Consider the following 17,738-nt stretch of genomic DNA (forward strand, 5'->3'; position numbering starts at 1 on the left):
AATTGGACACAAGCTAAGGAGGTTGCTGTTTGTAGGTAAGTCCTTTCCCAACTCCAAACATTGAATTTCTTTAAAAAAGTGAAATCGCTGTATTATTCGGACAATACAGAAAGTTGCAGCTCGAATTTCATTACTAGATAAAAAAGACGTATTTCTTTCTAGATATGCTACTTTAGAATTCGATATGAATCTTAATATCCAAGCAAATATGCGTTGTAACTTTTGAAATGAAGATATATTTGATATAATAGCAAGTTCCTGTACAGGTTCAGAAACTACAAATGAGACTGTTTTACGTGCATCTGGTAATGCCTCTTCATCTATAAGAATATTTTTAGATAAGGCAATCTCACTGCACTTTAACCAAGAAGGACCATTCCACCACAATTGATGAGATAATAGTTCTGCAGGAAATAATCCACGTGAAGCACAATCAGCTGGATTTTCCTTTCCATCAACATGACTCCAGTTCTCAGGTGGTAAGATGGATTGTATTTCAGAAACTCTATTGGATACGAAGACTTGCCATTTTTTATGATCTGACCTTAGCCATGACAAAACGATTTGTGAATCACTCCAAGCTTGCACTAAATCAAAATTTATAACTAATGCAGCTTTTACAGACTGAATTAAGCGTGCCAATAACACTGCTGCACATAATTCCAGTCTTGGAATCGTAATAGATTTTAATGGTGCTACACGAGTTTTAGCTGTTACGAGTTTAACATTAATGTCAGAGTTATTGCAAGTTTTGGTATAAATAACTGCTGCATAACCTCTTTCAGACGCATCACAAAATCCGTGAAGTTCACATCGAAAATAATCAGGTAGCAGAATTTTCCTAGGTATATTTATAGAATTCAAAAGTTTAACTTCTCTACATAGATTTCTCCAATTTCGATCAATCTCTTCTGTTACAGGATCATCCCATGATAACTGTAATTTCCACAATTGCTGAAGGATCATTTTAGCGAGAATTACAAACGGAGCTATCCACCCCAATGGATCGAATAGTTTTGCTACGAATGACAAAATAATTCTTTTAGTCGGAACACTTTGATACTCTATTACACCGACATTACATTTGAATTCATCATTGTCCGGATGCCATTCCAATCCCAGAACTTTCAATGGTTTGTCTTCTATTACACGATGAATATTGTCACTATCTGTGTTTGTTAAGCCAGAGGTTTTTAACAATGACGGTTCACTTGTCGACCATTTGTGAAGCTCAAAGCCACCACTTTTTAGCAGATGTTGCAATTCGTCTATCAATGCAATACCTTCCGAACTATCTTTTACACCAGTTAACATATCATCAACATAAAAATCTCTTAAAACTATATTCTTTGCCTTTGGAAAGTTCAATCCTTCATCAATTGCTAACCGACTCAACACCTTGGTTGCAAGATATGGAGCAGCTGCAGTTCCATATGTAACTGTTTTAAAACGACAAACTTGTATTTGCTTATATGGGCTATCTCTCCATAATATTCTCTGAAAATCTCTATCTTTTTCATGAACCTTTATCTGTCTGTACATCATTTTAATATCAGCGGTTATTGCAATGTTATGAAGTCTAAATCTTAGTAAAATACAAATTAAGTCATCTTGTATTTTTGGGCCTATCATTAGTGTATCATTTAAAGAAACACCTGTGGTTGTTTTAGCGCTCGCATCGAAAACAACTCTCAATTTTGTTGTTAAGCTAGAGTCCTTCAACACAAAGTGATGTGGGATATAATAGTGTTTATTCTCTAATTCATAATCTGTGTCTGGCACTAATTCTACGTGTTCTAGTGAAAAGTACTCTTTCATAAACTAAATATACTCGTTGTAAATTTCTTTCATAGATAACAGCCTCTTCTCCAAGTATTGAAATCTTCTGTACGCCACTTCACGGGAGTCACCTAGAATATCTCTATTATGTTTGAATGGTAATGCAACTGAATAACGACCTGATGTGTCTCTAAAATGCGAGTTTTTAAAATGTTCTTCACAAAGTTTTTCTTCATTTGTTAAAGGTTGTACATTTGGAAACTTTTCTAACTCCCAGAAAGAATTTACTAACTCATCTGTGTTTGTATTCAAATGATTTACATATACTGGCTCAAAATTTGTAGTACCCGAAATTATCCATCCCAACCTCGAATTTTGAGCAAATGGTAGATCAGGACCACGTTTGACAATTTCTCCCGTCATTAAATGCAGAAATACATTTACTCCAAATAAAATGTCAACTGGTTGTGACTTGTAAAATAATGGATCAGCTAATTGTAAATCACTGAAGTTATCGAAGATGATTGATGGCAAAGATACATAGGGAATGTTATCTGTCACCTTGTCCAGTACAAATGCTGATGTTGATACACGAATATCACTTTTAAAATGAGAAGTGAATACTAAATCGACTTCCCCATTACTTATAGTATTAAATTCTCCTAAACATGATACAGAAATGGAATTATCTTTCACTCGTAATCCTAATTTCTTCACACAATCCCTTGAAATAAATGATCTCTGAGATCCAGTGTCACATAAACATCTACACTTCACAAATTGTTGCTTAGAATTTTGAACTTTTATTAAAGCAGTACACAATAAAATGTGACTGGTTTGATTACCTTTTGCATTCGAATCATAATGAGAGGCACAAACTGTGGCTGAAACGTCCTTAGGACTCGTTAATTCATCTCTTTTAATGATAGATTGCGTAGGCGGAGATATACTGTTTAACTGAGTTTTATTCTTTGAATTATTTACAATGTGCAAAATACTGTGATGCTTCTTAAAGCAATGTTGACATGTATTTAAACTCTTGCATTTTTTGAGCAAGTGCATATTAGATAAACAATTAAAACAGTAACGATTAGATTTTACAAAATCTATCCTTTGTTGAACCGATAAATTTAGAAATTTCGAACATTTGGCTAAACTATGATCTTCTTTACAATAACCACAACCCAAAGTAGCAACCAGAACATTATTCTTATTTTGAAACACAGATTTAGGTACCTTATTACTTGTTGATTTGCTATTTTGAAGTGTTCTTGCATAGTTTTTTAGGAATTCAATTAAAGTCGTAAGTTTTGGAATTTCATTAGATTTTAACTGACGTTCCCACCATAATTTTGTAGCAGGGTCTAATTTTTGCAAAGTTAAATAAGTCATTAAAGTGTCACCAAAATTATCAATGGTTTGATTCAATACTTCTAAAGAACGAATTATTTCATTAATATTGTCAACTATATTTAAAATAGCAAATGCTGATTCATTTTGAATAGTTGGTAAACTTAAAAAACGTTTAATATATGCAAAAATTTGTTCTCTCTTATTTGAATATCTTTCGTCTAACAGATTCCATGCTATTTCAAAATTACAATCCGAAATTTGAATGGTTTGAATAATGCGATATGCTTCACCTTTCAACGAAGCCTTCAAATACTGCAATTTTTGAGCATTAGATAAATTTGTATTATTTCTTACACAAGCACTGAAAAGATCTTTAAAAGCTATCCATTCTGTAATATTACCACCAAAAGTCGGTAATGTTAACTTGGGTAATTTAATATTGTCAAGAACCTGTTCTGAAATTACACTATTAGCATTATTTTTATTATTTTGATTTTTTAATATTTTTTCACCTTTAAATTTCCACAAATAAATTTTATCTGTGTACTCCTGAACATTATCTATTTCGTTTTCTAATTCTTTAGTATCTGTAATTAAACTTTCGATTTCAGAATCAAGCTTCCTTAACTCAGTTTCTTTTTGTTTCAATAATTCGACACATTCCTCTAGTTCTATTAAATTAATTTCATCTGCAGTTAAAATAGTTTCAATTTTCTTTACATAATTAGTAACACTCCTGCGTAAGACCGCTCTTTTTGTTTTAAAAGTTATAAGTTCACTCATAATCGATCAATTCAAAAACAGAAATTGTTCTTAAATCACTTAACACTATTATTAAAATGAAATCGAATTCTATGTTGTATTACAACATTGTTCTTAAAATTTAACAACAAATTAAACAAATTTTTGTTCAAAATCCACTTACCTCACAAAGTGGATAATTTTCACAAACCATCTGCATATTTGCGTTGTTAGAATACACTTAGAACAGTCACTATCTTCACTAGCTCTCCGGCTAGACTTTTGACCAACAATATGTATTCTATTAAATTAATGTGTTTCACAAACTATAATCAATCAACAAATGGACTGTATTCCTACACTTTTATTAAATTACACTTGTCAGCGATGCGAAATAATTGATACAAAATAAGCGAGCCAACTACAATTCAAGCTTTTTTAATGAATTGGATAATACATCACTTTTTTTATATGCCATGATGAAATATCATTCATGTAGTACATGCCATTTCCATGTCCATATGATTAACAGGGGAAATAACAGACTCAAACTTTTAAAAAGATTGTCTGGCATCACTTGGGGTTCCTTGACTGATACCCTTTTGACCACTTATAAAACTTATGTCAGGCCTGCTTTGGAGTATGGGGAGTGAACTTGCAAGCCACTGCCTCCAGAACCTGTCAAGAAGATATTAATTTGATGCAAAATAAGGCACTCAGGATTATTACTGGTGCAGCTGGTTCCATTCCACTTGCTGCCACGGAGATTCAGACTGACACTGAGTCTTTAAAATTTAGAAGAGAAAAGCAGGTTTTAAAACTCCATGATAAGTATGAAAGATCGAATTTGAAACATTGGAATAAGTACTCCCCCCCCCAACTGAAAACATACAAATCATTTATCACTTGTGTTGAGGAACTCTGTACCCTATATAACATCATGCCTACTTTACTCCACCCTTTCCAGTTTGGCCTCTCTCTTCCTACTATTAGAGCTCCTACTTATAATCTTGCCATCAGTAGTATAATGATCAAATGATCCATACATCTTAATGATGAAAAACATTCAGTATCTCAGTAACGTAACTTAACTGCTGCTTACTTAACTGCTTAGAACAGTAATTTTCCGATCACAATATTCAAATTAAAAAACAAAACTGGTTGCCAGGTTCAAACATAAAAAAAAAATTACAAAACAAACTATTAAATAATAATAAACAGGAAATGCTAAACTTAACAGAAGTCACAACATCCTCCTTAAAAACGAGTCTTAAAAGCAATGCAAATTGAAGCAGTGAAAATGTATACAATATAATACACATAAACTTAACGAATGACATGAAATTGAACTAAGAACTATAAATGTGTGAATATAACAATACAGAACAATAAACACACAAATAACATTATAATTATCAACGTCTAAAGAAAAAGTCAATAGCAGTTCTTAAGTCCATCCGTTCACCAGGCACTACTCGACGACCGCTTTGAATTAATTACCTTTACATCTTCCGGAATTTCGTTATCAACCATTTCACCAGGAGGTTTTATGACTTTTAATTATGACAACTTTACTGAGACTAAATTTTATTGGGCTGTCAGAAGTCACATGGCAGATATTGCTTGCTACAGACTGACACAAAGGGGGGGGGGAGGAGTCCCTATTCTAGAGCAAAACCATGTTTCCCACAAAATTTTCAGCTTGCACTTTTATTATACTCATATTTAAAATGAAAAAATTTTATAACTGTAAGTAAGGATTTAGCTGCATCTACCAAGAACACAACACCAAAACAGATTCTTAGTATTTAAGAACAATATAATCCTCCTCCTCCCCCCTTTTATTTTTGATTTGATAGTTATATTAAGATCAACCAAAACCTCTACTTAAAAAAAAAAAAAAAAAAAAAAAAAAAAAAAAAAAAAAAAAAAAGCTTCACATATACAGATTATTAAGGACTTATAAATCATTTTTGAATGAAATTATTGAAAAAATTATTATTTAACATACTTGGAAAAAAAAATATTTCCTGCAAGATGTCATGCTTTTCAAACAGTTTTCTTAACAATTGAAGCGGAAACACAAGTATTGTTAGACACAAGGACAGTTTGCTGCAATTTATTCAAATATATCCATCTCTTAAAAATTAGAATACAAAGGTGGTTTCCATTACAATTAATACAGTCTTGCTGTGTTATATGAAAAGATACTTTATGATAATCCACACCCACACTGAAATCGCAAATTTGCTGTTGACTTTGAAGAGCATTTGTGAATTCATTGTCCACTTACAGCAAGGGTGTTTGTGCATTTTAACATTTATAACATAACAGTTTGCTTATTATTTTACATTCTTTTTTTTCCACTGAAGAATGCTCTCCTCATGTACACAGTGATCTGTTTTCCCCTTAAACAGAAATTAAACACAAACTTGGCATTGTACATAATTTCAGCACTTGTGTATCAACCCTGATCACAGCTGCCTAAGAACTGTTGCAACTTCAACGTACACTCCAAAGAAATACATCAATGTAATAAAAATAAAAGAGAGCAAAATCCACAGTTTATTATGAATCATCACAATAAAAACAAATGTACTCAATGGAAAATATACTAATCAGAAAAGTAAACACTGACAAAACTACAAATCCTTGTGTACTCAAACACACATGTGCTACTCACATACCCAAGTTGCCATATAAATATATAAATATTTTCAGACAACATCGTCAGATGCCATAAATATTTTTTTATAGTATATATATTGCCTCATTAATTCTCTTTAGCGGATTTTTGGTAGTGTTAAGTTAGAATACAGTGCCACCTATTGGATAAGTAGAGAAACTCTCACTTGGCCATCTGGATTCGGCTAAGCAACATGCCAGAGCATGTATTAGATCTGAATAGTTAATTACTGTAAATAAATTAGTTAGTTCATTTGCTATACAGTCCACTTATTAGTTTAGAATCATAGTACATGGTCAGCACAGCCGGAGAAATGAACAAAATGCTGGCATTAGATAGAAACAAAACTTCGTTAAAAGCGAAACTAACTAGGTTAGAAAATGTAGTGAAGGAATATGATGATAGTTCGAATAAAAATGAAATTCAAATAAAATATAAATTGCTACAAAGCATTCAAATGGATATTAGAAACTTGAGGATTAGATATTTCGAAAGCGTTGATGAAAAAGATGTCACAGACATCGATGAAGATATCGCCGAAATGGAAGAAAGAACGGAAGTTCTAGAGGTAAGAATTATGGAAATTCTATCATCTATAGCACATTCTGAAAATGAAAATGATTGTAGTAAATTTGATCCTAAAGTACAAATACGTTTGCCAGAATTACCAATTCCTAAGTTTTCTGGTAAATATACCGAATGGAATAATTTTAAGCTTCAATTCGAAAACATCATATCGAATAACACGCAATTAACAGAAGTTCAGAAACTCTACTATTTAAAGGCTGTATTAACTGATGAAGCAAAAAATCTTGAAACTGTTGATGATACTTTTAGTTCTCTATTTAAAGCTCTTCAAGATAGGTATGAAAATAAAAGAATATTAATTGAGACGCATATAAAGTCAATAATGGATTTACGTACTTTAACATTTGAATCATCTAAAGGAATAAGATATGTAATAGATAATGTTACTAAAAACGTTAGGGCTTTTAATGTTTTAAAATATGAGAAAAATAATTTATCGGATATTCTGTTATTAAATATCGTACTTCAGAAACTAGATTTTGAAACGCGTAAACAATTTGAACTCAGCATTAATGCTACGGAAGTTCCTACGTTTGATGAATTAATTTCGTTTTTAGAGAAAAGATGTCAGCTATTGGATAACATTAACCGTAATGCTAATAAAATGAAATATCCGTTAGAAAAAAATTCGAAATCAAAGGCTCTGATGGTTAAAACCGATAGTGTTTCGATTTGTGTTATATGCAAAAATAATAATCATCCACTGCATAAAAGTGATTCATTTTTGAAATTAAATCCAAATCAAAGATATGAAATAGTTAAAACCCATAAATTGTGTCTAAACTGTCTCAGTAACGAGCATTTAATCCCAAAATGCAATTCTAAGTTCAGATGTTCGGAATGCCATAAAAAACACCATTCATTAATACATTGCCTGCTCAGAAATGGCGCCATTCAACATAAGTTAGATAAAACAAAAACGGAAACAGCGAGTGACGAAATTATAAACAAGAACGCAGATGTCTCTAATAAAAATCAATCAAGTTGTCTTTTGACACGCAGAAAAAACGTGTTATTGGCGACTACAATAATATATATTTGCAATTCCGAAGGAAAAAGAATCCCAGTTCACGCAATACTTGATAACGGCAGCATGAGTTGTTTCCTGTGTGAAGGAGTTGCTAATTTGTTAAATATAAAGAAAGAAAGAATTTTTGCATCTGTATCCGGAATTAATGAGAACGTTATAAATATTAATTATCAACTAGATGTACAGATTTCGAATAAGGATTTAACATATGTAAGATCAGTTAATTGCTTGGTTATTTCTAAAATAACCAATGTAACTCCATCAAGGTGTTTAGATGTGCAGTCATTAAATATTCCCATTGATATTGAATTGGCGGATCCGCAATTTGGAACACCTAACAAAATAGATATGTTATTAGGGGCTGAATTGTTCTTTGAGATTTTAAAACAAGGAAAATTTCAATTAGAAAATCAACTGTTGATATTCCAAGAAACAGTTTTTGGATATATCGCGTCTGGTGCATGCAAGAGTGACTCAGAAGTAAATTATTGTGGTTTAGTTCTAAATAGTGAAGAAATTTTGCAAAGATTTTGGGAAGTTAAATCCATTGAAAATATCGAGGATGCTTTGAGTGAAGAAGAAAAATACTGTGAAGAACATTTCAAGCGTACTCACTATAGACAAAATGATGGAAGATACGTAGTTCAGTTACCCATAAGGGAAGGTATAGAATTAGGAGAATCGAAAATGCTGGCTGAGAAAAGATTGCATCAAGTGTGGAATCGACTAGAAAGTGATTCGAATATGAAAACATTATATAAGAATTTTATTAAAGAATATAAGGATCTAAATCACATGGAAGAAGTTCAAGAAATTGAAACATCGACTTGCAGTTATCTTAGTCATCATGGAGTTTATCGGCCAGAGAAAGCCTCTACCAAGCTTCGCGTTGTGTTTAATGCATCCGCTGCTACTAGCAATGGAAAGTCACTGAACTCAATATTAATGAAAGGGCGAATACCTCAAGAAGATTTATTTTCTATTATTATTAGATTTCGAAAGTACAACTATGCATTAGGAGCTGATGTTCAGAAGATGTACAGACAAATACTTATTGAACCATCTCAACGAAACCTGCAGTTGACCTTGTGGAAGGAATCAGTTGGTAGTCCTGTGCAGACTTACCGTCTAAGGACTGTAACATACGGAACAGCAAGTGCACCATTCCTTGCAACAAGGGTCCTGAAGCAGTTAGCAATGGATGAAGCGACAGACTTTCCTCATGCCTCAAGAGCCATACTGAAGGACTGTTACGTGGACGACATTATTACTGGAGCTAATACGATGCAAGAAGCCAAGGAGTTGCAGACACAGTTAACCTGTCTTCTAGAACGTGGTGGAATGCAGTTACACAAATGGTGTTCAAACAATCCAGAACTATTGAAGAATAAAGAAAGTGCTACTCAGGATTACTCCTTTCAAGTTACGGATAAGCCTCAGATTACAAAAGCCTTAGGAATGTCATGTAATACGTCTACAGACTGTTTTTCTTACGATCTAAAGATACCTGACTTTGAAGAAACAGGCACGAAAAGAGATGTCTTATCAATGATAGGTCGCCTGTTTGATTCGTTAGGTTTAATTGGACCTGTTACGACAAAAGCTAAAATATTTCTACAAAAACTTTGGCTTCTAAAATTAAATTGGAATACACCTCTTCCTAAAAATTACTCTGAAGAATGGAAGGCATTTCTGCATAGTCTAAAAATAGTCAACGATTATCGCATCCCCAGGTTTGTTCTAACCAATGGATTACAACAAATAGCAATTATAGGATTCTGTGATGCTAGTCAGAAAGCCTATGGTGCTGCAATTTATGTGAAATGTATGTCATCTTCAAATGAATGTACATCAAGACTTCTGTGCAGCAAGTCTCATGTGTCACCTCTGAAGTCAATTACCATTCCTCGTTTGGAACTTTGTGGTGCAGATCTGTTGGTAAAACTAATGAAAAGAATACTAGAGGCCATTCAGCTGCCTATAGTGAAGGTGTATTACTTCACTGATTCGTCAATAGTGTTAGCATGGATTAAGAAGGAACCTTATCAACTAAAGACATTTGTTGCTAATAGAGTATCTGTTATTCGAAGCATGACTTCGGTTCAAGAGTGGTACCATGTTAGCACTCACAATAATCCAGCTGATTTGATATCATGTGGAGCTGAACCTAAAGATCTTCTTCATAATGATTTATGGTGGTGTGGACCAACTTTCTTGACTAAGGAGAGGTTTTTGACTAATCCTTGTGAATTAATTTCATCTGATATGGATGATGTGGAATACGTCAAAGAACTCAAACTTAAGGATAATGACTTAGTTAATCTAAATGTGAACTCTAATACCCTTGTTTTAGATCATATTCTTAACATTAGTAATAACTATATTCGTATTATTCGTGTATTAAGTTTTGTTTGTAGATTTATAGCCAATTGTAAGGGAAAACATTTAATAGGTTCTCTAACTGTTAAAGAATTGGATGACGCTGAGAAAATCATTATCAGGTATGTACAGTTACAGCATTTTAGCAAAGATATTCTGTCTTTAAAAAATAAGAATTGTGTTTCTTCCAAAAGTAAGTTAAAATTTTTATGTCCATTTCTAGATAATGATTCTCTTCTGAGAGTAGGAGGCAGACTTGCCAATAGTAATCTTAGTTACAACCAAAAGTTTCCTTATGTAATGCCAAAAGATCATGTATTTACTAGATTAATTTTTCAGTATTACCATGTTAAATATTTACATCTTGGTGCTCAAGCACTATTGCATCAGGTTCGTAGTAAATTTTGGGTTATTAATGGTCGAGATGTAGCTCAAAAGGTTGTACATGAATGTGTAACATGTTTTAAGATTAAACCAATTGTATGTGAACAACTTATGGGAAATTTACCTAGTGAGAGAGTTAATCCAGGGTTTGTATTTAATACGTGTGGACTTGACTTTTCTGGTCCATTCCTCATCAAGTATAAAAATCAGAGAAAGGGTAATTATGCAAAGGTGTATGTTGCTATATTCATTTGTTTAGCTTCTAAAGCAATACATTTAGAGGTAGTAACTGATTTAACCACAGATTCATTACTTGCTACTATTAAAAGATTTATTGCTAGACGTGGAAAATGTAATACCATAATGTCAGATAACGGTACTAATATGGTTGGTGCAAAATCAGAACTGAAAAAATTGCATAGTTTAGTCTTTAAATCTAATTCTGATATAGCAGATTTCTTAACATCTGAAGGTATAAATTGGAAACTAATTCCACCTAGAGCACCAAATTTCGGTGGTTTATGGGAAGCAGGTATTAAGTCATTTAAATACCATCTTCAGCGTACAATCAGCAGTTATAAATTAACTTTAGAAGAATTTTGAACTGTTGTCACACAGATTGAAGGTATTCTCAATTCTCGTCCAATTTTACCCTTATTAACAGATGCAAATGACTTTGAAGCCTTAACGCCGGGTCATTTCTTAATTGGACGTTCCATTACTTCATATCCTGAACCAGATTTGTCTCATCTTACAGATAATAGACTTTCTAAATGGCAAATTATTACCAAGTTCATTCAAGTTATTTGGAAACGTTGGCAAACTGATTATTTAAATCATCTACAACAACGCACCAAATGGTTTATTAATAAAGAAAATTTAAAGGCAGGTATGTTATTTGTGTTAAAGGAAGATAATCTTCCTCCATTTAAATGGTCTTTAGCTAGAATTCTAGAAGTTTTACCTGGTAAAGATAATAAGGCCAGAGTTGTTAAAGTGAAAACATCAAATGGTGTGTATATTCGATGTATTAGTAAAATTTGTTTATTACCTATCCAGGATAATAATGCTTAGCTTACATTATTATGTTCTTATTGAAAATTGTGCTTTACATTAAAATGGAACTGTTTAAAGAATAAGTTCGATTGTAGAATAGTGAATGTTTATGTTTTTAAAATGTTGCATTATTTTATATTCATGATGAAATTATCTATCATCTTTCATATTGTAGTGTAGAATTAGTTTTTCTTGATTGTTAAATTGTATGTATGTTAGTAATTTGTATGTTGAAATTTGTAATTTCAACGGGCGGCGGTATGTTAAGTTAGAATACAGTTAGAATACAATTAATACAGTCTTGCTGTGTTATATGAAAAGATACTTTATGATAATCCACACCCACACTGAAATCGCAAATTTGCTGTTGACTTTGAAGAGCATTTGTGAATTCATTGTCCACTTACAGCAAGGGTGTTTGTGCATTTTAACATTTATAACATAACAGTTTGCTTATTATTTTACATTCTTTTTTTCCCACTGAAGAATGCTCTCCTCATGTACACAGTGATCTGTTTTCCCCTTAAACAGAAATTAAACACAAACTTGGCATTGTACATAATTTCAGCACTTGTGTATCAACCCTGATCACAGCTGCCTAAGAACTGTTGCAACTTCAACGTACACTCCAAAGAAATACATCAATGTAATAAAAATAAAAGAGAGCAAAATCCACAGTTTATTATGAATCATCACAATAAAAACAAATGTACTCAATGGAAAATATACTAATCAGAAAAGTAAACACTGACAAAACTACAAATCCTTGTGTACTCAAACACACATGTGCTACTCACATACCCGAGTTGCCATATAAATATATAAATATTTTCAGACAACATCGTCAGATGCCATAAATATTTTTTTATAGTATATATATTGCCTCATTAATTCTCTTTAGTGGATTTTTGGTAGTGTTAAGTTAGAATACAGTGCCACCTATTGGATAAGTAGAGAAACTCTCACTTGGCCATCTGGATTCGGCTAAGCAACATGCCAGAGCATGTATTAGATCTGAATAGTTAATTACTGTAAATAAATTAGTTAGTTCATTTGCTATACAGTCCACTTATTAGTTTAGAATCATAGTACAGATAGAAAGTGCAGATAATCAGAAAGTACCTATGAAAGTTTCACAAAACGTGCTGCAATACAGAAACCTCAATCAGGAAAAATTTATGCATTAGCATATTTTAGCAGAAAAAAATATGGTCAAATAATGTACATTTTGGACTTGGGCCATTCAATAGGGAAGACCTGACCATTTAATGTTTCCAAATCAAGAAATCAATATTATTATACAATTTTCTGACTGAAATAATGGAATTCTAAAACTTCAGAAAGAAGACAAAAAAATTTATAGCCCTTACCAGTAAAAATTCCCTGAGCCAAATTTTCAACAGTTCTTGTGGCTGTAAAAAATATAAACATATTATAAAATCCTTTTTTTTTTTTACTTGATACATTAAGAAATTCATAAATAATTATAATCTCTAAAGTTTCTAAAATAGTTAAAAAGAACAAAAGCAAAAAAAAAAAAAAAAAAAAAAAAAAAAGATACAAACTATTAATCTTTTAATAGTTTAACTTATCATAAGCCCACTGTAAAATTGTCTTCTTTTAATTTTTAATACACTAAGCTGATATGGACGTTATTACCGATATAATAAAGAATATTTAAATTTAATAAATAATAAATGAAATACAATACAGAAAAAAATTAAACAATACAAGCTGAAACTAGCTCTGTATTACTAAAAATAAAATTCATGTTCCAACAGATGGTTGGCTGATCAACCATGGAACATGGCAGATTTAGCATCCATGATTTTAAGTACACAAAACATATCACCCCCAAAAAATCATAAAACACAAACCAAAAGTAAACTGCCAAAACATAAAACATAAATAATTATGCACAGATATAGTTTTAAAGAATTCCTTTCAAGCAAAAAAAAAAAAAAAAAAGTGGAACAAAATTTTGCAAAATGAACTGTAGCACAATGAAATGAATGTACATCAAAGACATTAATTTATTGCAAAAATTAGCCACGTAAATAATTACACATATATATTGAAACATATATTCATTAATAAGAAATATTATCAAACAGTGGACTTATTTTATCACATTAAAAGACAAGCAAGTAAAAAGTGCAATACTGAGTGCAAAGAATGATTATTAAATTATTTTAATCACAATGATAATCTCTTACAATATAATTAAAGTAATTCCAATCCATTAAAAAGTTCTTCTGTTTTCTTAAAAACTCATGCAGTTTTTGACATATAAGAAAAGAATCCACAAAAAGATTTATTAAGTTTATAGTGGCTGAAATTATAAAATAGTACCAATTACCAAATTGAACATGATTAGAAGTACGGACAAAATTGAGTGAGTGAGGTTTTTGGCGCAAAACCAAAGATGATTATAACGCGCCAAACACAAGGTGGGATGATCGAAATTGATGAGATTAAAATACAATAAATAAAAACAGGTGAACAAATGTACAAAATCCAGAGGATGAAGTCATATAAAAATAAGGTAAAAGCACACATTAAAATCCAAGACACAATCTTCAAAACAAATTACATTAGGTAATAAAAGCCAGTCTCTTTTAAATAATAAAATTAATTACAATTGACCTCTCTTCTGATTAAACAGTCACAGCTATTAAAATATTTCTGACGAAGACTATTAAAACATAGACACTCGATTAAAATATGACAGACAGATACACAAACATTACAATTTAAACAAATAGGCTCATTTTCAGCTTTTAGAAGATAGTTATGTGTCACTCTAGTGTGACCAATTCTGAGGTGAGTCAAAAGAACTTTCTCCTTACGATTTCCAGCAAAATCCCAATGCTCAATTCTAGGCTTTACATTTTTTAACTTGAAGCTGAATATCCCAAATTTGCTGCCATTTTTTTCAGATCTTCCCCTTGATGACAGAGCAGATGTCTCTAAAAGGGATAAGGCGACTGGATAGTTCAACAGCAGACTTTGCTACGATATCTGCAAGCTCATTTCAATTTATTTCCGCATGCCCGGGAACCCAGCAGTACAGGATTTCATATCCTCGAATCGTTTATATGAATCGACCATAATATATTGCAGTTAGTTCAGATGTTAAGACAGAGAAAGCATGGTGCAAGCATCTGCCCTTCAATGTGATCTTCAATTACAAATTCCATCCGGACATGATCTTTTGACTTGGATTCATCTGTATATAGTGGAAGATAACTGCTATATTTATGCCTGTGCTCAGCAAACAGTTGTCTGTAAACGATGTCGTTAGTTCTTGCCTTCACGTAATGGTTGAAAACATTAAGAAGCTGGATCCATTCATTTTCCCAAGGTGGGGTTTCTAAATTCTGCACTGCTTGGGGACACATATCAGACAGGAAGAGTTCCTCAATGATAGGGTGCGCTCTTAAAGGAAAGGTAGGCACACAGGATGGACGTGTTTCAAATAAAGTGCTACACACATTATCAAGGAAGCACTACTTATTAGGATGTTCAGGTTGTGATAAAATATTAAAATACTGCAAAAGGGACAACTGCTCACGCCTCAGATAAAGTGATGGTTCATTACAGTCAACATACAGGCTCTGGACAGGAGAAGTCCTGAGAGCTCCTGAACAAATCCGCAGAGCTTGATGGTGAACAGGATCTAGTTTTAACAATACTGATGACCAAGTGGATCAGTAGACAACTGAGCCATAGTCCAGTCTAGAGCAGACAAGCGTCTGTAAATGCGAAGCATAGAGCAACGCACTGCACCCTAGGAGGTGTTCGCCAACACTTTCTAAATATTTAGTGTTTTCAAACACTTCTTTCTCAGGTTTAAAACATGAGAAAGGAAAGTCAATTTTCAGTCGATCGTCACTCCTAAAAATTTTACTTCAGGTACAACTGGAATAATTGTACCATTCAGATATAACTAAGCCTCAGGATGGAGACCTCGCTTCCTACAAAAGTGCACGCACAAATTTTTCTGTTTCGAAAATGTAAATTCCTGTTTGTCTGACCATTCTTGGATCTTATTCAGAGCCATCTGCAATTGCCTCTCTGCATATGTCCTGTCTGCCCCTCGACAGCTAATCTGTAAATCATCAACATACAGAGATCCCAAGATGGTGTGAGGAAATTCTTTTAATATGGAGTTTATTTTTAAACTGAACAGGGTTACACTAAGTACACAGCCTTGAGGCACATCCTCTTCCTGTTCAAAAACATCTGACAAAACAGAGCCAATCCTTACTTGAAAAGTTCTAATTTTCAAGAAATTCTGAATGAAAATTGGTAAGTTGTCGCGCAAGCCACTCTCGTGAAGATCCCAAAGTATACCATATCTCCATGCCTTATCATAAGCTTTTTCAATGTCAAAGAATACCGAGACAAGGTGACTTCTTCTTACAAAAGCTTTCCGAATGGATGTCTCTAAAAGAAGCATATTATCTACTATTTCTGACGAAGACTATTAAAACATAGACACTCGATTAAAATATGACAGACAGATACACAAACATTACAATTTAAACAAATAGGCTCATTTTCAGCTTTTAGAAGATAGTTATGTGTCACTCTAGTGTGACCAATTCTGAGGTCGTTTTCCCCTTTCGAAAACCGCTTTGATAAGGCAATAGAATATTATTCTTTTCCAAGAGGTAGGCTAGGCGGCTGTTTACCCTTTTTTCAAACAGTTTACATATGCAACTCGCAAGGGCAATTGGCCGATAGTTGGAGGGATTTCTTGGATCTTTCCCTGGCTTAGCAATAGGAATTAAGACAGAAAAGAAAGCATAATTTATCCTTGACATTGCCCCCCCTAAAAAAAAGGCCCTTTTAAGGGCCAAAAAATATACCAAAAAGAAAATGCTTAATTGCTTGAATTAAAAAGAGGCGACACATGTACAATTGTGTATTTTTCTGTTTCTTTATCAACAGCTCTCCTCCATGCACTGGGAAAAGTACGCTCCTTCCACACTCTATTGTAAAGAGTGAGAAGGGCAATCAGTGACTTATAGGACAGATGCTTTAGCATTTCATAATTTATGCGATCAAGACCCGGAGAAGACCTATGTCTCTGCAACAAAGCTTTCCTTAATTCAAGCAAAGTAAAGTCTCTATTATAAGGCTCAGATTTGAAAGAGTTGAATGCGATGGGATTTCTTTCAGAGCACTGCTGGATAGAGAGAAATGCAGGTGAATAATTTCTGCTGGAAGAAATGGCAGCAAATGTCTCACAAATAAGTATACGCAATTTCTTCTATGGAGCTAATCACTCGACCATCTTTTCTCAAAAAGGAAAGTGAGTGGTCTTTATATATTCCGCATGTTTTTTGAACTCTTTCCCAAACAAACCCGCTTACTAGGCGTAGAGGATGTTATTGATGACATATATGAAATTTAAGAATTCCTTTGGCTCTGCCTTCTTACTTTTTGTGCATTTGCTTTGGCTCTTTTAAATGCTATGAGGTTTCGCAGAGTAGGATATCTACGAAAAATTCCCTATGCTTTTTTCTGTTTTTTCAGTGCTTCGTGACAGTCGCGATTCCACCATGGTTTCAAATATTTTAGTATTTTTTCTGATGTTCTAGGAATGGAAAGCATAGCTGCCTGAATAATAGTATTAGTAACAGCTTCAACAACATCATCGATATGCACATCTTCTACCATTTCATCTGTAACCTCTGCAACAGAAGAGGAGTTCCCAGTCTGCCCTATCGAATA

General features: G+C 32.9%; 1 protein-coding gene across 7 annotated transcripts in view; it reads right to left on the minus strand.

Annotated features, from left to right (window-relative positions):
• Window positions 1-17,738, minus strand: part of LOC118180802 (inositol polyphosphate-5-phosphatase A-like) — a 126,390-nt gene that overhangs the window by 57,372 nt on the left and 51,280 nt on the right. For all 7 annotated transcript variants that reach the window (XR_015040099.1, XR_015040097.1, XR_015040096.1 and 4 more), the window contains one exon: window positions 13,367-13,408. The gene's annotated coding sequence lies outside the window, so the exon portion shown is untranslated. The remainder of the gene's footprint in view (window positions 1-13,366; window positions 13,409-17,738) is intronic.

Source organism: Stegodyphus dumicola, chromosome 3 (assembly GCF_044657685.1).
Source record: "Stegodyphus dumicola isolate Sdum_Otavi_A_Nest chromosome 3, ASM4465768v1".
Lineage (NCBI taxonomy): Eukaryota > Metazoa > Arthropoda > Arachnida > Araneae > Eresidae > Stegodyphus > Stegodyphus dumicola.